This window comes from Centrocercus urophasianus, unplaced genomic scaffold (assembly GCF_019232065.1).
Source record: "Centrocercus urophasianus isolate 14NV4802_14NV808 unplaced genomic scaffold, USGS_Curo_1.0 seq_16, whole genome shotgun sequence".
Classification (NCBI taxonomy): Eukaryota; Metazoa; Chordata; class Aves; order Galliformes; family Phasianidae; genus Centrocercus; species Centrocercus urophasianus.
Genome location: NW_024884711.1, coordinates 20,171,750 through 20,195,524, shown reverse-complemented (window position 1 = coordinate 20,195,524; position 23,775 = coordinate 20,171,750).

Here is a 23,775-nt window from a genome sequence, read left to right as displayed (position 1 = left end):
AACATAGCATCATTCTCACCCTCAATATTTCTTCTGTACTGCTTAGGGAAGAAACAGCCCATCACTCACAAAAGCAGATGTGTTCTAGCTCTTGGCCAAACTGACCTAGAATCCTAGGAGGAAGCTTAGCTGAAACCAGTGAACTGCCAGTTAAATGAGTTCTTTCTTCAGCCAGTCAGCAGGCAGCCGGCTGTTGTCCCGGCTGCAGAGAGCCACTAGAGGGAGATGTGATTATCACCTTCGGGACGCATTGCAACTGCATCGTATTACAAGCGCCAAATGCATATGGGGCAAACGCTGCCATGTAGAGAACACAGAAAAAGAATTTTTTTCTTTTAATGGACAGTCCTGCCGTAAATACAATATGGAAAGTGTTAGTAAATCTCAATGTGGAGTACAGATTGGTTGCCATTTAAATCAAAATGATTTCAGGATAAAATCCAGCACTCAGCCAGCATATTTTGGATGAGAATGCAGAAACTTGTGAAACTTATGAAAGCCACTGTTGATGATATCACATTTAAAAGCTAATTAAAACAACCCCTTCCATGCAAAATCTCCAGGTTGCAAATGGAGTGGCTATTAAGAATATTTGTTAGGAATTCAGCAGAGATCTAAAAGAAAAGTACTTCTATAATTCACAAGTAACGGACAGATTTACTTTTTTCCTCCATTATAAACCCACGCTTCTTCCTAAAATGCAGCTACCCTTTTCTTACTCAGTGTTTTTAGATTAGAGATACATTTCTTCTGCATCAAATAATTGACATGGAATGGATGAAATGCATGAAAACAGATTGATGTAATCTTTGAGATTACAATCCTAGGGTTATAGAGATGGGGAAAAAAATGAATTAATTCTTCAGCAAAAAAAAATAATACATTCAAAAACTTATGATTTATTAGGAGTAAAAGCAACTCATGCTTTCCTGTTAAGTTATAGTATGAATGGTAGCATTTTGAACTCTTGGCCTAAAATAGTTATATTGAGCTTTGATCCTTAGGACGTTAACAGACGGGAAGCAGAGGAGTGAATTGGGGTAAATTTAATAGTATCCAGAGATAGAATAATTAACTCTTATGGTGCCTATTAGTTAGCAGTTAAGATCCAGAAGAAAAGGATTAAGAAAAACAAAACCAGGAACAGAAAAAAGGCATTTCACATAACTTACTGGAGAAAAAAAAAATAATAACATCCTTCCTTAATGTGTGTCATGAAATGAAGGCCAAGATAGCTTTCTTTATCATCTACTAAAATACATAACTGATTAGAAATTGTCTAAAAGTTTGTAGGCCTATGGTTATAGCCATTGCTCCCTTCTTCAGTTATTGTTCCTTTCTTACACTGTTGAGTTTTTCAGTCAATTTACTCTTTACAGCATACACACTGCTACACAGGATAACAAAACTTTCTATGAATTATGAACTATAAAGGCTCACCTTGTTTTCCAACTTCATTAATTAGATATCTGGTCCTACACATAAACTAGATCTGTGTAGATTGGACAGACAAAGGACTTCACACTTTTATACTCCTTGATTTATTTCTAATTGTCTGCATCAGGTCATACTGCTCAATATAGCATGTCTTCCTTGTTATAGCAACAGCTTGAGCTCAGGCTGCCTGTAAATGTCTTAGTGCCTTTTCAGAGGTGCTAAGACCTTTCTGAAAAGGATTCTGAAAGTACCTTTTCTGTGTAGTAGAAATAGATCAGGCTTGGAAATGGTGGAAATGCGGCCCATACCACAGATATGCTCAAAACACAAGGAGTGTGTATTCATGTGTACCTTCCCATTTACTTACTGTTATATAATGATCTATTCCTATAAAAACAAACAAACAAAAAAAAAAAAAAAGAAAAAACTAAACACCAGAAGTATCAGAAAACAACATTCAGGACATATTCCACATATTCCACGCCTAACACAAAAACTGCAGACTGAGAAGAAAAATAAAATGATTCCATAAGTACTGGAGAGATGGTCTTTACATCAAAAGAAAAATTTCACTTTCCGAAGTCTAAGGCATCAGCACAGGTGACAGTGTCTTTCAAAGTGAAGATATTAACCCACTTCACTAAAGCTATGTAAAAACTCAGAAAGATATACTTCACATGATTATGTATTATTCACCAAAGGGAAAAGGGAGGAAGGAAGGAAGAAGAAATCTCCCCAGTCTTTTTGCAAATGTACACAATAGAAGTCATTGAAAAGGCTCTCAGTATTTTGCAGTACTGGACAGTAAATCAATGTAATCTGCATTTCTGCAGTAGCAGGAAACTTTCCAAATGATCGCTATAAATGGAGCACATGTTTTACGTATAGGTTACTATTTTTGGCAGTCCATCAAACCCCTTTGATCTCTAGACAGTGGGGCTTCATCCAGCCAGCAAGACAAGAATAAAAGGCCAATATTCTTCCTGTGCCAAGATGCACTCAGAGTAGGAGATGGGGAGCCAGTTATGGTCACACAACTCGGCAGCTGCTCACATGTCAGCCTGAGCCACAACAGAACTTAGATAAGTTTATGCAGTTCAAGCACACCCAAACTAATCCCAGCTTCAGACCCCAAGATGTGCCCGTTAAGAATTGAGAGTGCTCTGTTCTGCTCCTGTGGGTCTCTCCATCACTCCCTGTGCCAGCAAGAGAACTGGCACAAAGCTGTTAATGCTGCCTTGTATGGGCTGGAAGGCTCCCTTTGTAAGGACAATCCCCTAGTGGGAGGCAGTTAAGCCAGAGCTCTGCAGCACCTGCACTGCACAGTGATGGAAACCAGTGGAGAGAACCTGGCCTGTGAGCCCTCAAAATGAATAAGTCAGTCAGATGGAAAAAAAAAAAAAAAAGCCAAAAACCAAGCCTTGAGAAACCAGGCAACACAGGAGGATTAGAAAGAAAAGAGCAGAATAAACAAACAAATAAATAAATAAATAAAATGCAGCAGATCACTTCCTGACTGTAACAGAGCAGAACTTCAAAAAAGATCCACACAGTCCAGTATTGCTGACCAGACGGAAAATGCAGTGCATGAGTGTCCCCCTGTTCTCTGGATTCTCATTAAAGACAATGTCAATATTCATGTCTCCTCTTTTGAACAACTTTGGGAGTTTAAACTGGACCTTGGTCTATTACAGACCCTGTAAAACAGAGAGAGCAGCAAAAAGAGAAGTATTTTGCCATGTGTGAACAATGCACAACAGGACACAATTAATCAATATTCATGATTGTGTAGCTCTCAGAGTTGATCCTGACAATAAAGAGAAGCCAGTGTTGACAAAAAGAATTACAAATCTCTAATTTGCCCACTACATTCCTTTTTCTTTTTTTTTTTTTACTCTGAAATTCATTACACTCCTGGTATATATATAAAATACACTTTCATTAGCCCGTCATCAAAGCACGCAAATCTTAAAACCTCTCTGCTGTTCTGAGTGACATATTTCAGGAATAACTACTCAGGAATAACTGCTGTAGATGTGTCTGGCTGCTGAACATGAAAGTATGGGTGCTGCTGACTGCCTGGCAGCTGGCCCAGCATTTAACCCTGCTGTTTTAAAATGTCGTAAAATAAGCACAATTTAATCTTTTGAAACCTTTTGGTCAGTGACTGTGATTTCCGCAAAAAATGACTTCAAAGGAAAGACAGGCACCTTTTTTGATGCCTTTTTAAGCAGTCATGAGTTCCAAATTATTTTAAAAAAGGGAAGCAAAAACCTCAAAGTGTGTAACACCTCCTCAGGATTAGATGCTGAAGCGATATGTAAACTGGGCTGTAAAAATCGATCCTTCACTAGCGATGTGGCTCAGAAAGATATAATTAAAAGATAATGTCAATGGAAAAAGAATATCATCATAGACTAATGGGCTCCTCCTGACACATAAATGCCACAGCAAAGCCCCTTTTTTAATGAAAAAATACCACTAAGAAGCCAAGTGATTTTATTTTCAAAGCAGGGTGTGTAGAAAATGTTCTATTTCTGTTGCTATATGTCTACTTTGCCAAATGTCTGACATAGAGTTAACACTTCCACCTTGCGATGTTCATACAATGTACAGCATTTGTCCGTGCCTTGGACGCACTGTGCTGTACCTGCACAAAATACAGCTTACTTTTGCAAATAGTATTCCTTTATGTTAATACATTTTCATCTTAATATAGACTGAAGGTTTCCTTTCCGAACTTTAATGTGGGGAAAAATTTCCAAATTTAGTCATCTGACACAGATTCCATTCAACTTGATTCAGGAAATGTGGACTTTCTTAGATTCGCTCCCTACCTAGGGATAAAGATGACAGTTTTCCATCCCTCTCAAAGCTGAATTTTCAATGTCTTTAAAGACATAGGAGATAAAAAGAGACAGATGAAGATAGCTCGAAATTTAAACATATTTGGAAGTTACAATGCATCACTTATTTTTTGTCTCAAAAAAAATAATAAAAATAACCCTTCTTGTGCTTTCAGGTTCATTTGGAAGCAAAGCCTTTAGGTATTTTACTGTTGAATCAGAGTGATACAAAGAGCATTTGATCCATCAGTGTGTGCTAGGATGCCCTAAAGACGTCTACCAGATGTGGTCCACATAAGTCTTAAGCGTCTTCTGCTTAGTTCCTGGCTTTAGACCAGTGTGAGGAAAGACATAGCTGATGAGCTGCTCAGACCAGGCTAATCTGGACATGATTTGGACAACTATTGTCACCTGCAGAAATTTAAAATCGAAAAGGGAGGTGCCTTGCAAGGCTAGGCGCCTTCAGGATTAGGCAGCAGCCAAGCACGGGTTTCTGGAGAGCACTTTTGGATACTGTTCCACCTACATCCTGCCTTAGGTGCCTAAGTCCTTTACTGGAGCTAGCCAGAAAGGCTGGATTCCCATTGAAGTCAAGAGGAGGATTTACATTAATTTAAGTGGATTGGTTCAGGCCTTAAAATGAGAACCATGTGTGCATCCTTATGAAGAATCTGGTCCCTTCTGTTTATGCATTGTGACTTCTTGCTCTATTGAACCATTCACTTGCACTAAGCCACAAATAATAAGTCAAAAGAAGATTTGGAAAGTAAGAAACTTTTGGACTTTCATGTCCATAGCCTATGCCGTTCTCAGTGGTTGTGGTAGCACAGCAGTCATCCTGGCTAAGTGGCCAGTCAAGTCACTTATAGTGCTCAGGTCATACATAAGCTCTAATTGTATTACTCATTTGGCTCATCACTACTTTTCCATGGAGCTCGAGGAAGGGAGGGCATATGGAATAGAGAAGCAGGAAAACTAATGAATAAGAGAATATAACTTTCAGGGTTCTGGCAATGTTTTCACATCCATTTTTTGCTCCGCTCCCCTGAGGTCACGAAAGCAAATGGCATACTCATTTCCTTCCATCTGTGCTATTCTGAACAGCAAACGAGAACTAATATCTAAACTTTCCTAATAAGTAGGAGTGGGAGGAGAGCTGGGTAATAATTAGATACTGGGTAGCGATGCCTTGTAGATTATGTGACTCAGAGAGAAGTTCATTTTAAATGTATTTTTCTTCTTACTTTTCCTATTTTGCAGCACAATGAACCTTTAAATTAAAAAGAAAAAAAAAGTCCAAATTCTATGCATCCCACACCAAGGAGAGGAGTAGAACTGTGCAGAGCCAGGCCAGCCAGCTCAGTCCCATTTTGTTTGAAAATGCTTGATGCAACCCTGCAAGCACTGGGATGGGACAGTTCACCAGGAAGACCCAGCAGTGGCAATGACTCCCCTTCCCCAGGGAGCCCCTCAGTTCCAGCTGCAGCAGCCTCCTCCTGGTCTGCTCAGCAAGAGTGGCTGGCAAGACCTCCACGACGCCATGCTACCCTACCTCACACCCCCTGCCCCAGGCCTCAGAAACCAGAATTTAGAGACCTGGCGATGCAACAAATAAACAAATGAACAGAGGTTTCTGGAGAGGGATGTGGGCAGTGCTTCCCTGAGTAGAGGAGAGGAAAAGAGCTTCTGTAGGCGTCTGGCTGGCTGGGTTCCTGTCAGAATAATGATTTCAATGTTACCGTGATTTCACCAAGCGGAACACTGGGGCACCTAGGGTCTTGGTAAGCAATTTTTTACAACCAGAATGTAAATATGGTATTTAGTTAAATTAATCCCCTATTATACAGAGAAAATATAAGCTGTGAAGAATCAGAGTGCCTTGCTTCTTGAGTCTGTGCATTAGGGAGCAGGATGGGCCCTGTGCAAGACTGGGCCAGTGCTGGCCAATGTTTTCATTTAAAAATGTGGTTCAGGTACAATACTTCTGCAGCTGGCACGGTTAACTTTCATCAATGCTGCTGTATATCTTGGTTTCCAGCCTGTAGAATGGGCATAATGATTGTACATTTATATGTGAACCAGAAACCATACTACATGATTTGAAAGTACATTAGACAGGAACCAGATTTCTGTGCCATGACAACATGCACAATTCTGAGGGGAAATAAAGATCATGTCCAAAAAGAACTTGAAAACCTGAGTCATTTTTTTAACTGAAGTCTTTTCCAAAGCAACACTGTACTTATCTCTTCTGAAAGACTTCATGTGAGACTATTCACCTTTATTTTTCTATGCTTCAGTTGATTTGTTTTCCAAAATACAAAGTAATTCCAAGCTAGAGAACAAGGACACTATTTTCTAAAGAGAATGGAAATGGAAATTTTTGGTCAATAAAAAATTCCTCCAGAGTTTTTGCATCAAAAAACGCATCCCAGGCCTTTTCTGTGGGAAGTTTCATTTTCAACCATCTGACATTTCTATCAAGATCCATTTCATTAAAGGTCTTCCACCTAGCTGGATCCGGGAGTTGCACCTGGGCACGGTCAAACCTCTGCTGTGCTTTATGATGTTGCCCAGTAAGCTGAGGTCAACCAGAAGGCTCTTTTTGGCTCCATGAGTGTCTGTCCCATCCCTGATCCGCAGGAAAAAGCAGCATAGCACTATAGCAGAGCCTGCTGGAGTTTAAAATAAGGGTGGATCCTGACTTTGATTAGGTCCCCTTTTTTTTTTTTTCTTTCTTTTTTTTTTAATTTTAAAAATGTTTTCCCTTTATTTTCATGGTAAAAGGTATTTTCAATATTTTACAAGAAAATACTGAATGTCCTTATTAGCTGTAGGCCATAAATGCCACAAAACAGATTTAAAAACTGGAATAAGCCCAACATAAATGCTTACTATTGGTGAATATAAGGGCATACAAAACAGGGCAGTAAAGTCACTATACAATATCAGGAAAACCATTAAAAAAATCTGGAAAAGCATCAAGATGGCTGGCCTCTTTGTAGTTTCAGCACAAAAATTGAGCCTTATTTCTAAATATTTTCCCTAGTGGGAAATAACAGCTTGAAAATAATCCCAGATGTATTCATTTGTGTAACGTTTTGCTGCTTGAAACATATAGGCATGGAAAAATTATTGAAGGTTTCAATTCTGGACTTGTATTTTAAAAATGTCAAGCTTTTGAAAAACAGCATCATTTTTCCTTAAAAGCCATTCATTTACCTGGAATGTTGGCCAGCAGGCCTACATTATGGACTTGGTTTAGTGAAGATTGAAAAACTGCCCAAAGGCAAAGGAGAAGTAGGCAATTTTTTGTGGCTTATACTATACTAGTACAAAATACAGCAGAGTTGATTTTTGCGCTGGCATATAAAAGTTTTGCAAGTATGGGATCTTAAAAGTAACCAAAAGCTATATCAGGTTTTTAAAAGGCTCAAGGGTTTTTTACTTGTTGTCTTCTCACAACCAAAATCTGTATTTTGAGGTATGGACAATTAGAAAGCCCTTTTTAAATGGCTACTGAAAACAATAAAAATCCCTGCCCATCAGTAATAATTTCCAAAGGAGAGGAGATGAAAGTATGTTTCTGTTTGCTCTACAAAATAAGTTGTTTACTAAAATGTTCCCATTTGGGGTAGATAAATATAAAAATGCACACTGCCAAAGCTGCAGGAAGTTGTCTTGATAAAAAAATGACAGTTTTCATTTGTAACACACAATCTAGACCATTATCTTGAAAAGCTGTTTTTCTAGACAATATTTACAGCCCAGTATTTTCTGTGACTGGTTTTCTAAGTTATGCAGTAAGTGGTGTTATCACAATGTAGGTGGCAACAAATTATTTTAATTTGTTGGACTTACCCATTTGTTTTTCAGGGCTTTTTTAGCTTCTATGAAGTCTCTGGTCCAGTAAGACTTTGTGTGTGTGTATGTGTGTATGTGTGTGTGCGCATGCGTGCACTGCAGAAGAAAAATGAAGAAGAGTCAGTAGAAACATAGCTGATTAAGATAGTCAAGAGCCAAAAACATGGATGTGTGAACAGATATTGTGAAAAAAGCAGTGGACATCAACCCTGTAGTGCTAAGAAAAGTGCATGTGTTCTGAAAGGAGTAATAGGTACTAAAAACCAAGCTTGTGCTGAACTAGCCCATTCTAGGGCCAGACTATTGCTGATGAATGTGTATTAGTGAATGTAACTAAGTAGTGTGGATGCAGTGCCACTGGCTCACAAAATTCTTTTTGCACAGTGCCATTATCTGGCCAGCTTGCCTAGATTCTGTCCAAGAAAGTCCTGTTAGACCCTGGGTGATGCAGTGTATGGTAAAGAGCATGTTGAACAGGGAACTTACCATCTATCCTGTCCCCATGGGAATCATTGCCAAATCTTCTCTGATTTTCTATTTAGGAGGAATCAAGTCTTAAAGCACAATACAGAGGGTACTCTTCAGGAAATGTTGCCTCTACATGGCTGGCAAAATTTAGCTGGCTGGTTATTCCATGAAAAGTAATTGTCTTCCTGCTGAAGCAGCATCTTCTGCTACATTTGCAGTCTTCCTCAAAAGCAGAACATTAGGAAGAGGTTCAGACAACCCACGCTCCACTAGAATGACTCAGAGAGCTCATGGTTCATGGCAGCTTTGCCCTGACAGTGAATGCCTGTACTCAGGTCACTGTTCCAGTGGGAAGTGCTGTAAGAGTTTTCTTCAGTAGATGCAATACCTCATTAATTACAGCAAGAACAAGCTGTTTCTTGGATATTTCGTGCTGCCCCTTGCATTGTCATATAATAGTCCAGTAACTACTAGAAACTTAGCCATACCTCTTCCTCCCCACATGCTTCAAGAAAGATTTTAAATAGCCATTAAGACAAATTGTGAAGAGCAATTTCAGGAACAGAGATTCTGTACATATAATACTGAACCTAGATTATATACCACAGCAAGATGTTTTGACACTTCTTTTAAGTTCTTTTCCTCTTATTTTACAGAACCACAGGTCACTAAGAACTCTGAAGAAGAAAATGTGAATATGGTAATGTTTTTTTCACAAAAACATTTACAAGCAGGTAAATCCTATCTGATGCCCAGAAGTGCAATCAGCCACAAAAGTGAGACTTGTATAAAAGCTGCGTACCCATGGCTCCCAGCTGCAGATAATTAGCATCTGAAAAACTGGATCAATAAATGTATCTTACTGCAATACAAAGAAAGAGAATCAGTGTAGACATCACTGTCATTCCCCTGTTGAGCAGCTGCAGACGTCTTGGCTGATCAGGAGAAATCAGATGTGTGGCCTCTGGTTATATTCTAAGTTGTCTTATTTACACACATAAATAAATTCTGGACTGGAGATAACAAAAAAAACTTGCTAGCAATTCTCTTGTTCAGGAATCTCATCACTAATACCAGGATTGCAAGCAACAATTCCACCTGAAGAACAGATTTTAATGAGATCAAAGCTAATAGCAAACTTGCTTTCTGATAACACAGCTTCCTTCACACAAAACTGCGTATAATCCACATTTGAAGAAAATGAGTATATCTTCCTATGAAAGAATACTTATTTGCCTTCTTGAATTTAAAAAAAAAAAAAAAAGCAATAAAAAATATGAGTCTGGAAGATTGAAATGGCACCACCTGGTGACACCTGCCACACATTATGAGTGGTTGCATATTAGTATCCATGAAGGTACATTTGTTGTTTGAAGTTTTGTAGAACAGCCTGGTGTCTGACAGCAAAGCCCCTTAAGAGAAAAATCAGCCACTGCTTTTTTTTTCTATTGTGTTGCTATACCTTGCTGTAAAGACAACTGTAGACAGAAGTATGGATTCAGATACTTCATTCAGAAATTACCAGAGTAAATCAAGTTGTATTTGAGACTCACCTCACTCTAATTTATAGTTCAGCTCAGACCATTGAACTCAGAAGTAAAATTTATGGGGGAAGAGCTATAAATTAAATTGGATAGAAACATAATTTTAGTCTTCCAGTTACTTGTACAGTTCTATTTAACACATAAAAAATGGAGTATAATACTAACTTGTTAATAAAATGTGCACAGCGCTGACATGTAAAAACAGTTTTATAATTGGTTGGTCCACTCCGTTAGCCTTGTTGACAACACTAAATTTTCAAAACCTTACATTGGTAACATTGAGCTAACATTATAAATGCAGAAAGCTCATAAATGCATACAACAGAAATTCATTTGGCCTTTGATTTTTTGGGGGTGTCTTTAAAGTGAAAACTGTAAAATTACCACATAATAAAAGCCAGTACGCTGAACACTAATTGCCCATTCATAAAAAGCTCTTTTCCTCCAATCACGTAGGTGTGAGGCATAAACTTCTTGGGTTTTACGGAGCTGCGATTTATATTTTCAGTCCTGTTTCTCTCTATTCCATTTCATCTTAAGCTTATAAAAGAAGAGCTGGATTTTATTAATCTGCATCAGCATTCGCTGGACATGAAATCGACGAAGATCCCTACAGGGTTTTAATTGCGGCTGAATTGCCAACAATAATTGGGCCTCCTGCTAACCACGGAGAGCAGCCCACCCTCGCTGCCGGGCACAACTGTGAGCTCCAGCACCAGCCCCGATAGCCCACTTTGTCAGCCGCCCAAAGGGAAGTTGTCAAGTCTGGGACCCTGCTGCTTTATTCCTATAACTATGTTTTAGAAACACCTCACAAGTGGAATTGTGGTTGCCTCATCCAGAAAATGTGGAAAGGATTAATGTGGCATGTAAAACAAATCACTCCTGAGCTCAGCTGAGAAAGTGGGTATTAAAAGCACTCCAGTCAAAAGAGCTTTAGTGAAAGGGTCATGGTGATATACAGTCAGCACATGTTGGGCTGGTAAAGCTGCAGGGTGTTTGGGAATGGTAATGGTCCATGGGTGTAAATTCTTTCAAGACCTCTTAAAGGCACATGTGTTTCTTGAGCATGTTCTCCAAACAAGGACCTGTTATAGGTTAGATTCACTGGGGCTTTTAAACTTTATTGATTGGTTTGCGGTATTCCAGGTTCGCTTACTGTTGTTTGTTTTTTTTTAATGCTGTTGATAAACACAGGAAAAGATCCTGATTTAATCTAAATCTTATAAATCTATAAACTATGTGCTATGCAGCTTCACTGTAATATATTTCAGAATGTGTTATTTCTTTTCTTTATGCCAGTAATCACTGGCTTCACAAGAGTTAAGGGTCTACCAATATTTCTTTTATGAATGCAGGTTGGTTAAAGCATCTTTACTTTTGAGGTTAAAAAATACAGACCCTTAACTGTCACATAGCACTTAGTGTGTCTTTACATATGTTTGTAACATTTGTAACGTGATATTTCCTAAAGTTACTAAAAAGATGCTCATGACAGCTTCTCTTGTGAAGCTGGGAAGACATTCACTGCCTAGCAAAAGCTCTGTTTTACAAGATGCAATATTCCCTATATTTTTTTCCATTAAAAACTTCACTGTGATTTAGAATGAAGAATAAAAATAAGTGTGATAATACGTATCACACATATAGCTATTTTCTGCCCAAAGAATTGCCACTGCAAGATGGAAATACCTAGGATTAGTTTTTAAGTAGCAGATTGCCTTGAATTCAGTCAGAAATATGAAAGTTCAGTAATTTTGTAAATTAAGCCTTCTGCATGGGAATCACTTCATTTAAATTTGACATGGAGACATTTCAGAGACGCATGTGTCAGGTGCTGAGCAGAACACAGCCACAGCTTCTCTGAAGAATGCATCTAGTTGCTATAGCAATTGCCAGGATTTAATTAAGTTTGCTAATAACTGCTTCCAACACACACTATTTAGCTGAGAACACATCCCTGCAGCAAGTAGCCTGTATTCAATTCTAAGGAAGACTGTGAGAATTTTAGACCAAATGCCAAGATTTGGCCAGCAGTTTTTGTTACATACACAACAGATTGGGAGCTTTCAGTCTTTTTTCCCCCGATTGCAGCTGTTTTTATATAAGGTCACTGTTAATTATTTTCTGCAGTCATTTAACCTATACTTGCTATAGCAGTGTTGAAAGCAGAAGCACAGATTGGAGTTACATGATGAGGTAGGTGCAAATATTTGTTCTGAATATTATTTGATTGCAATCTGATTTAAAAACATTAAGAAGTTCTTTTCTTACAAACCCGCTGGACTGTTATGAACAGAGCCCATGGTCAAATGATCAAAAACATACTTAATGAAGCTAAAACAAATAAATAAAATAATATGTGACCGTAGAAAAGTTTGGGTTCTATGTAGGTTCTGGTTCAGTGCCTTTGACTTTGGCTCCAGCTGCAACCATGACTACAAATATTTTTTCACAGGCTTCAGCAATGACACCATTTGTTACTTTTGCTTCGTGCAGCAGCAGTTAAAGTCAAGATCAATCGTTCTCCTGCAACATTTCCACAATGAAGTTCCATCCATAAAGAAAAGGAACACACAGTAGATATGATGTCACTGTTTGGCATCTTTATGAAAATCAGAAAACTTTGGCAACATTGAGCTTCAAATTAAGTTTCCTGTGCTCTTCCCTGACATGCCTTTTCCCTATCTGAAAGCAGATGTCCTGTAGAAAGTTAGGTAAACAGCTGAGGAAACTGGCCAAGACTCATTTCAGTGTTTTGCAAAAAGACATGTAGTCTGAAAAAAAAAGTAGACATAGATTGCTGTAATGTCACTGTTCCACACTGCAATAATGTGCAGGAAACTGGACAACACAGCAATCTGAAAACCAATTCAGGTGTCTGCCCAAGCATCTTAAAACCCGAGCACCTGCAAAGAGCAGCCAGACACTCTGAGCAGAAGACTAATGCTTCTGTGAATTATAAAAAAAAAAAAAAAAAAAAAAAAGATTAAATTTGCAGCTTAGGAAATGTTTTTCTTTAAGCATTCTATTTCTATTATTTTATAATACAGTCAGACTTGATTGTATTCATACTAAAACTTCAAGTCATCCGTTTTGCTGAAAAACTGATTGTCTTAAGTCTTAATACTATTAGCTTTTAAAATTAAATTCTTTATAGAACTTTTGTTTCTTTTTGAGAAGAATCTGCTCTGACACAGATATAAAACTGTAGATTCAGATTCAAAGGTTTTCATCAAAGAAATCTGCAAGTTAAGTAAAATTTGAAGGATGCACTAGATGAAACGAAAAAGGAGAATATTGCAGAAGCTATCCTTTTTTGTTGCTTTTTTTCAGTTTATTTTTAACTTAGTATAACTCATTATAAACCCCAAATTTCCTTTCTGTTAGAAGACAATCCTAAAAACTTCTGCAAAAGTTACACAAATAGTAAATAGGCTTAATAGAATGCCACCGGTTTATATCCTGAGGATGGACTCTTTCTTATCCAGAACCAACATTTTAGCTGTGGTAGAGCAATAACATTCAGATGTTGCCAGAAGAATGAAACCATTGGGCCTTAATCAGACATTATTCTGACTGAAAAATTGAATTTGGACAGTTCTGTTCATTAAAGCAGAAAAAAAGAACAGGGTATGCAGCTAATAAGCTCTCTGTGCAACTGCTTAGTCAGCTGTTCTGGTTCTGACCCATCTCCACACGTAAGAACCAGTTTAAAATCGAGAAAAGCAAGCTCTGAAGCATGGATTCCCCAGAATTTCCCTTCCTTTTACTCTGTTGCATTTCCTTGAATATCTGTAAGAACTAGGGTCATGCTAGGAGACATATGAATGCTAAGAAAAGAAATATAAACGCTATGAAGATCAGGTAAATGTAAGGTCTTCTAAATAGTCAGCTTATAGTCTCCTAAGTAGGAAACCAGGTAAAAAGACAAACGAAATCTAAAATCACAATAGTGATGGCTTTTTTCCCCTCTCAATTTAGGAATAAAGTCTTGTTCTCATTTGTACATAACGAGTACCGTTCAGTTTGTTCATTGAGGATTTGACATGGGCTGATCAAGTGTTAAGTTGAATTTTTGGTAGATCTGGGAGCAAAAATCATTGGTACAGGAGAAAAAGGAAAAAACAAAATGAAGCAGGGAGCATAAGAATGAGAGGGAGAAAGTTGTAATTGGACAAAAAGGAAAAAAAATGTTTAGTAAAAATTCGGCTGATTAAATAGTCTACATTTGAAAAAGGGCATATTAGGAAACAAAAGAAGTCATACTCTCCATGATAATTTAATAAGAAATTAAAATATTATTGCAGTGAGGCCTGGAGCTTTATTTTAAACACATAAAAAAATATGTGAATATTCTACACATTTCATAACTTTGAATTTTAAATAGAAGATTTTTCATTTTACACTCATTTCTCCTTCATGTTTTCAAGAAGCAGAAAATAAAATGATAAACTATGATAAACGATGAAGTGGCATAGAAGACTACCTTAAACTAAAGCAACATCCTAAATTCAGAAAAGCACGCGTTTTTTCCCCATTAAGTTTTGTATAATCAAAGATGCTACAATATGCAACACCTGTCTTACATTTCCTTCTGATGAAGGACTGTCCATATGCCTGCCATTACATGACGGGCATAGACACTGCCCAGTTACCCTGTTCAAAGCAGAACAGGAGAAAAACAGGCAAAAAGGAGGCATAGCTCAGTTTTCTTTCCTTGGCTTTTGCTCATAAGCTGCTGCTAGTTCTCTCTTTCCAATTTTAATTCCCACCCCCCTCCCCCCTGTGTGGTTGTCTTTACACTTTCCATGCACTTGACACATTTTACCCACAAAATCTCCACTATATTTCTCCACAAAAAGTGTTCAACAAAGGGCATGAACACACATCACCTTAGAAACGGAGTCCGATAATGTAAATACACAAGCACACATATATGTGTATATGTACTAAAAACATTTATCGGGGTCTTTCTGTGGCGCTGCTGCTTTCTTATTCATATACACAATTCATATAACTTCTACAGGCAAAATAAATTATTTGCAATTGAATGCTGCTTTGATTGAATTGCATTGTTTATTCACATGCTCAATTCATCACTACATTTCATCTTATGCAGCCAATAGGAAGTAGATTTTGCTATTCTAAGAAACAAAAACTTAGGAAAGATTATAAAAAGTCTAACCAGATGTTTTCTAAACAAAATAGAGTAAATACAGTAAGCAAGTGCCCTCCCTACCATCTTTTCAGGCAAACAAAAGGAAACACTTTTCATTACAACGCACAATTATATTATAGAACTTGTTACCACAGGATGCTGCAGAAGCCAAAAGTATAACAGGGTTCAAAAAGAGATTAGACTAATTCATGAAGGATATGTCTATCAGTGGCTATTAAGCACGATGATCCGGATGCACCTCCAGCAAAGGAAGTCCCTATTCCACTGGCTACTGGAAGTTGGGAGGGATAATTTTCATGTTCATATATAGGAAAATATTATTTTAATTGAGCACCTTAGAGAATTGTTAAATACACAATCTGTTCTTACTCCTGCTTGAATACTTAGATGTTTGTAATGGTCTACTCAGAGCCCGCTTTTCAGGGACTTGAACATTAAATCAGACCTTTAGAGACAAAGCAGTAACATCTTGTAAGAGATTAACCTGATGTTATTCATCCAACTCATAGAAATCTCTCTACCTTTGTAAAGCTGCAACATAATTTCCCAGAAACCTGGTAAGTATAACTGAAATAAAATGTGATATGTGCACACCTGTATAGCAGATGACTACATTAAAGTGATTAAATAGCATTTCTTTTGGTTTCTTTTAATTTGAACCTTACTCCATTATACACCCGGTAAGAAAATGTTAGAGCCTGGACCCCTCTGTGCAAACCTGTTTACAGAAGCTTATGATGCAGCCCTTGATTTTACGAACTAAGCACAGATAAATGTTAAACCTCAAAGAGCTCATCTTCTTTCTAATCTCCTACATCAGCGTTGCTCTTCCAACGGCCTTCCCTTTGAAATACAGTGCCGTTTATTGCAATTATAATCTAATAGGAGATACTTTTGGAGTGTAAATACCCAGATTAAATCTACCTTGAAAACTCAGACGGAATCAGGTTTATAGCCTAGAGGCAACTTGTGAATCCCATAAAGCACTGTTCAAGGGACCTGGTTAGTGTTCTGTACACCTGCTTAATGCTTTTTGGTTGGTTTTTTTTTTTTTTCCATAGTCACAAATGTCAGACTGCTCAGTAACGCATTGGGGTTTGAATGACAGCCATGCACTTGAGCAACAGTTATGTTTTTTCACTACCAAATTGGACTATAAATGATGAAAAAGAGGTCAGAAAGGAAGTATGGAAGCATACAAATTTGAAAGGGGAAACTGCTAATAGTCATAAACCGCGTGCAATCAAAGGACTGGCAAGTCATTGTGAATTACCTGCTCCATGAATAACAGATCTAACTGCATTATGATATGGAATTTTCTAACTCCTTTCATCTGTGGTGCAAGGGCTTCTAACAGCTCTCAGATCAAAAGCAAGTCTGCCAGTGAAACCTTGGAACAAAACCCATAACACTACTTTCATTATGAGCATTTATTTGTTAAACTTTTCTTAATATGTAGGCTTTGTTATTTATTGATTCACTGATTGCATGTACTGTAAGTATGTCACCTACCAAAACTGAGGAAATAGCACAGAAATGATCAGCAGTGTGACACCTACGTACAAGTCAAAACTTGTAAGCATGTGCACATAAGCACTCGTAGCTGCATGTTTCTCCATAGGCGGTAAAATGCCAAACAAACACAGGGTGTATATTACTTCCTTTTTCTTTTTACTTCAAATCTGAATATTTTACAATTAGTTACATATTTGAAGCTTTACTAATTGTACCAAGTTAATGGTATGTGCATGCTGACTGTCTCAATAGCCCCAAAATGGAGACCCAGTCCAACATGATCATGAGCAATGATGAGATGATTGATGTCTGCAGGTGCTTTACATACACCCAAAACCAAAACTGATTCTAAAGTCAAGCTATAACCATACTAGCAAAGCTCAAGGCAATAAAGATATCAATGAAATCATATAAATATTTTTTTCAGTTGGATGTAAATATTTTTGTGTATCAGTGTTTGAAAAAAATTTTTAATTAATCACATTTCAGCTGAATTACTTTTTATGAATACTGAGAAAAATAGAGGTATTGTAAACCTGAACTATTCTGCAATGTACTCTACATATATATACACACACATACCCTGACATATCTTTTTCGTTCTATGTGTGTCTGCTGAAACAACTCTGAGTTTGGTCAGAGATGAAATATTGAGTTCATTTCAACGTGATGACAGCCTGCACAGTGACTGTGTCCTTTTTTGTGCCTATCATAGAAAATAAACTCTTCAGGAATTTACAGCTGGGTCATAGTTTCAGTGTGAATGTACTTGATACTTTCCACATAAGATCATACTTGTAAACATACAATGCACAAGCAAACACAATGCAAAGACTAGATCAGCCTAAAAAACAGAATTTCTCTCATGTAAAAAAGTGCGCTTTATAATTTTTCCTGAAGAATTCCTATTTTTATAAAGGAAAGAAAATTTCCAAGGAAATGCTACTGCAAGAGAGCCTACCTGAGAGCAAGAGCTCCCTCTTCCATGCTTCTGTCAACCAGCTACCCTGCACCAGAGGCTGGGCTGTGGTGCTGGAGAGCTGAAGAGCAGCTGCCTGGGGAGCAGGGGCCAGGGGATCCTGGCTGGCACACAGCCGTTAGCACAGCTTCCTGGACAGCCCACCTGCCTGCTTTCCATCGAAACTTTCGATGGAATCAACATGTTCCTGTAAAATGTTTAGACTCTATGAAATCAGCATTTTCCAACAGAGAAGTGTTCCACAGGAAAATGTTCAGCCAGTTCTAATAAGCAGAGCATCTTTAATATCTCACACAGAGATGGAGGAGTATGTCAAGAAACACTGACTTGAAAGACAGGCAGACAAAGGTCTGTCCCACCTTCATCCTACACCACAGCAATATACGTCACCATACAACTGCATATCCTTACTCCATTTTTACAACATGAATAAAATGTCTGAAGAGCCAGCACCATGAATTTGATGTGGCCAAATGTAAGGTCATAAGAAGGTCTCCTTGTGACATACTTGGAAAATGTCAGTAAGAAAGCTTAATGACTTTCAACTATCACAGGAATCACAAAGAACTATTTTCCTCTCCAGTCATGATCAGGGTTTTCTTATGCTCATAGATATGTTGAAGCATGTAAGTCTAAGTTTTAAAAATATCTTTGTGTGTCTGAACTATTTAGTTGATTTCAATATTTCCTGTAGGAAGTCACTACATAGACTTGTATAAAAGGTATGGATATTAATTATATGAATATTTTGATCCAGAAAAGTATCAGAAGAATAACAAGAACATCCAGCAAAGTACAGAATCATTCTTACATGTTAATAGTTTCTAGCAGCTGCCAGTCAAACCACTGGCAAGAAATCTCTACTGAAGATTGCACCTTTCTGTGTATTCTACTTTATGTGAGACATTTCAGAAGCATTTTCTGTTAGGACGAGTTAAAAATCACAAAGATGAAGTTCTACAAATATGAAATCAAGATAAACCATTATTCAGTCAATATTTTAAAGAATTAGATCTGGATGATAGCAAATCGATGCTTGAAAGTTTTCCTTGAGTGAGCATAATGGACCTAAATATGTTTCTTTACCACTAGAAATAGTTTAGAGAAAGATAAATTACATCTTTTCTGGCTGATGTCGGATCTCTAAAAAATGCAGAAATTATTGTCAACAAGTGTTAATCAAACTGCATGATGGCAACCAGATCAAACCAGCTTTTTAGTTTTTGTTTTATGACTCTTTTCACGGACCAGATTTACAGCTATTGATGTCCTTCAGTTTGTTTTGTGCAGCTGTAATATTTAGGAACTAAACTCACTCATCTCGCAGCAAATCACGCACTAGATCAGAATCTTCTGGGTGCAACTCTTTTTGGTCTAACTGTGGCCAGATAATCTCAGGAAGAACATGCCTATTTTGCTCTGGTAACTATAAAAGGAGGATATGGTAACAAACTTGGGGTAAACACAGTGTCAATGATTTAGTTTAGGTGAAATGAAACTAACCCAACTTTCTTTTAAGATAACTTTTCATGGAATAGATTACTGATCAAACATAGGTTTTACATGACTAGTGCTTATATTGATTTTAAGTTTTGCAAGAATGAGTTTCATTAAATTGCATAGTGACCTCTGTGCTTTAAGATTTTGATTGAGGAAATTTTGAACAGACCAGACTGAGGCTCAATAAATATTTCACTTAGCAACCTCAAATGTAAGGATTAAAGATTAAATCTCTCTCATGTGAAAGTAAAGGGCAAAGGAAAAATCAAAAAAGAAAAAAAACAACAAAGGAAAATGTAGGCATACACATACCTAAAACAGGAAGAGAGGGGAAGGAGAGGAGGGAGGGGAAGATAATGATAAAAGAAATGGAAACAATCCACAGGATTTCCAAAACTTTTGTGTCGTAGGAGAACGCAAATAAACAGCAGATAAGTATTCCATCATTACAGGAGGCTTCCCTGAAATAAAACTCCCAGTTTACAAAGCTCAGACTTTAAGACAGCTGAAACTGGACACATGCTTTGCCTCTGGCACGGCCCTGGATGCAGGATTGTGCCAAGCCCCCAGACACAAATATTCCCTCAGGCACAACAGGGGCACCGGGTGCCTGGACCACCTCCAACCCAGCACCAGTTTTTCCAGGCACTCCTCATCCTGCAGACACATAGGTTCTTATACATTGGAAGCCATATATAACATGCACGTCCAACATACACAGTAACTTTCCATTCGGTGCATTTCAGGGTCTTAAATTATTTTAAATTTTATGAAATCACGCATACTATTCAAAAATTTCCAGCTAATGCCTCTTAAGTAGCCCCACCCCAATACACACACAAAGCAGTTTATTGTAAATATATGAAGTCCGAGAACTGTAGCAACTTTACTCTGCCTTGGGTGAAAGAGAACACTATGCACAGATAACTCAGGCTACATGGTGGTTGCTGCCATCTCAGTAAGATTGGTTATAGGTCCAGGAGGGAGATATTTTAGGAAATATACTGAAGGCCAGCTATAGACTATGTGAAGATATACAGGTACAGTCCACACATAAGTACTCATAAATATAAATTAATGTGTATATTTCATGCAAGCTGTGGGGAACTTGGGAAAGATCCCAAAACACTTACACATGAACTATATGCGAGTGTTTGTGTATAAGTGGAAATGCAGGCACAAGTACTCTTCATGTGCCCCCACAATGACTTGTATTTATGCTATTTTGGCTTGGTTATCTCAGTGCCCGAGCCTAGAACAATGCATGTCACCCTTGTGGGTAACATTTTGTTGTAGATTCAAGCATGCAAATATTTGTGTCATAACTGTCTACACAGGCACTGCAGTTGAGAAACTGTAGTGACTTCAAGTTATGTAGCAACTGTTTTGATTTTCTCTCAAATGGTGTTTCTGTTATTTTTCTAACCTCTGCTTTCTTTCATTGTCTTTATTCTGTTCTTAAGATTTACTGCATTTTCTTTGCCTAACTTCTGGGCAGTGATAAGAACGCATAGGAGGCATCTCCAAATTTCAATACAAAGGCAGCTGAAATTCCAGTCTGTATCAAAACAGTCCCTTGCAGAGATACTGAGCATTTTCTTTGTCTACTCAAGCACTTTCAGAGAAGACATAATGTAGCCCTATGCAGTTACCAGCAATCCTGTAGTAAGACTTCCATTCTACTGTTGCAAAGGCTTTAAACTTATGACTGACAGAATGATGAAACCTCCTGTAGTAACATACAGTGTCGCTGAGTACGTGTGCTGTCTTTGCGTGCTTCCCCAGGAAACTCAGGCAGTAATTACTTGGGTAGCTATGGGCCTTGGAGAGACTGCAACTGGCTGAACATCTTCTTACCCACCACTGCAACAAAGCACTTTGAGGAGCTGTCCAGGATTGAATCTGGGATAGTACTGAGATCCCTCTAGGTAACTTGAACTCTGCCCAGACCACCTAATAAACACTAGTTGTGTGCTTAAACTAACACTCTGGGTGGAGTGCAGCACCAGCCAGACTGCACATAGGAAACATGCTTACCAGTAGTCAGTAGAAACTGCAGCCACAGAAACGCTCTTGTCCTTCTGGACTGAGTTAAGTTATTAAGTAGATCAAGCACATCCAATCCGTGGCCTATGGGCATCATGCAGCCTGGCCCAGCCCATCCTCTGGCCATCTCCTACCCCATGTCATCATAGCAGTGGCTCTGCCCCACGTGGCCTGGCCCAGCACCAGGTGCACACCCATCACTCAGCAGCAACTAAACAGCTGTGTGCAATCAGCACTGTCTGAGCTGAAACTGGAACATGGGAAGGGTGCAGTGCTAACTCAAGTTAAAAATCATTTTATGCATTTTGATACATTGACTAAACATAGTCCTGTAAACAGTGAAAACTATTCATACTCACCTCTTTTTAGACAGGAATGTGAGAATAGATTTCAAGACTGACAAAAAAAAAAATTTGCAACTCATTTCCATTACCTGCAGTTTTCCAAGTGGAATGTACAGAGCTGCAATCAGAGATTCAATTCAAAATTTCACCATATCTCTTTGGCATACATCTCTATGTTTTTAGAAGACCTATCTCATTAGAGAAAAACATCACTTGCTTCACAATCACACATTATTGATCTCATTGCTTTTTGGTAACATGTATGTTTGTGAACAAATATTCTCAAGGATAACATACAAGAAGAGTAAAATTTCAATCAAATGTTTTGACAAACCTCTGAGAATTCACTGAGAATTGCAAACACAGGTATTGAACCAGACAGATGTGTTAGTTTCACAAAAACAAGGACAATTTTATGTTTTTGTTGCTCTGTTATGTTTAAATATTTCAAAATAAAATATGTTTTGTTAGTTATATATGTTTACAGCCAAAAGGCTGGTGGCATCCTAGGTACCATCAGAAGAAGAGCGGACAGCAGAGCAAGGGAGGTGAAATAGTGGTGTCCCCCACAGTTCTGTCCTTGTGAGGCCCCAGCTGGAGATCTGGGGCCAGTTCTAGGGGCCCCAACACAGTAAAGATGTTGAAAACAGGCTGGAGAAATTCAGCTTGTTCAGCTTGGAAAAGAGAAGGCTGCAGAGAGACCTCATTTCAGCCTTGCAATTTTTAAAAGGTATTCATAAACATGAGGTAAATCAACTTTTTACACAGGTAGATAATGATAGGTCAAGGAGGAATGATTTTAAACTAAAGAAGGGGAGATTTAGATTAGATATCAGTGGGAAGTTGTGTTTTTGTTTTTATATTTTTTTTACTGAGAGAGTGATAAGGTGCTGGAGCAGGCTGCATAGAGAGGCTGTGGATGCTCCATCCCGGAAGATGTATAAGGCCAAGTTGGATGAGGCCCTGGCCAATATGATCTAGTACTTGATTTAACTAGCAACTCCACCATAGGAAGAGGTTGGAACTTAATCATCCTTGAGATCCCTTCCAACCCAAGCCATTGGAATTATATTTTATATTTTACATGCAGCCCTAGAAAATTACTCTTCATTCAGTCACATAAGGCAGAGGATATAGCTATCACTGACCAGTTTTCAGATTACCCAAGAAAGATATCGGTTGTAATTTGGTAACAAAAAAGCTTACATCTTTCCAAGGATAAGGGCTCACCAAAAAACTCCCAGAAGAGGCAGACTCCAAGTAAAGACACTTCCCATTCAGCTGCTAGCCTTTAAATAAGTTAGGACCCAAGATGGACCCAGGGCTCACCCCTTCCAATCACAAAGGTGAATTGTTTGCACCTGTGCTCCCGGGGCTGGCCTTGCTCCTTCACCAGGTGCTCAATCACTGGTTCAGGTCATAACCTAACAGTTCCCATATAGAGATCCATTAAATAGATGTTCTGTGTAGTCTAATATGATCATTACCAACGTATCAGGCATGTGCTGGAGGGGTCATACAGAATCTCAGTCCTTGCAATCTCAGTGTACTCACTTGATTGAGCTGAGCACATCATCACCCTCCAGAGATTTACCATCTTGTTAGAGATTCAATTCCCCACAATGATACAATACTATATACTGATGATAACCTCAAATCTTTTTTTTTTCCTCTCCTTTTTTAAAAAAAAGAAAATACCACAAATTGTCTAGAAGTCAATATACAACACTATTTAAATATATGAAAACTAAAAAAGAAATAGAAAAAAAGATTTCTGGTAAGAATTTACCTACACAAACGAACAACAAAAAAATGTAGAATTCACTAGAATTTAAGAAAAATAAATATAATTGGCAAGATTCAAAATAAGTCCACCTGTCTAAAGATAACTTCAACTGTAAACACTGTTGGGAACTCAAACAGTTACCACCCACAGTGAAGAGAACTAAAGGAATCAAGATGAACATCAAAACAGACCTGACCCTGACTTCTCCCTGCCCTCGCACTCCCCTTACTTACTCTGTCTTAATTCACTTATTTTTTCTGAAGC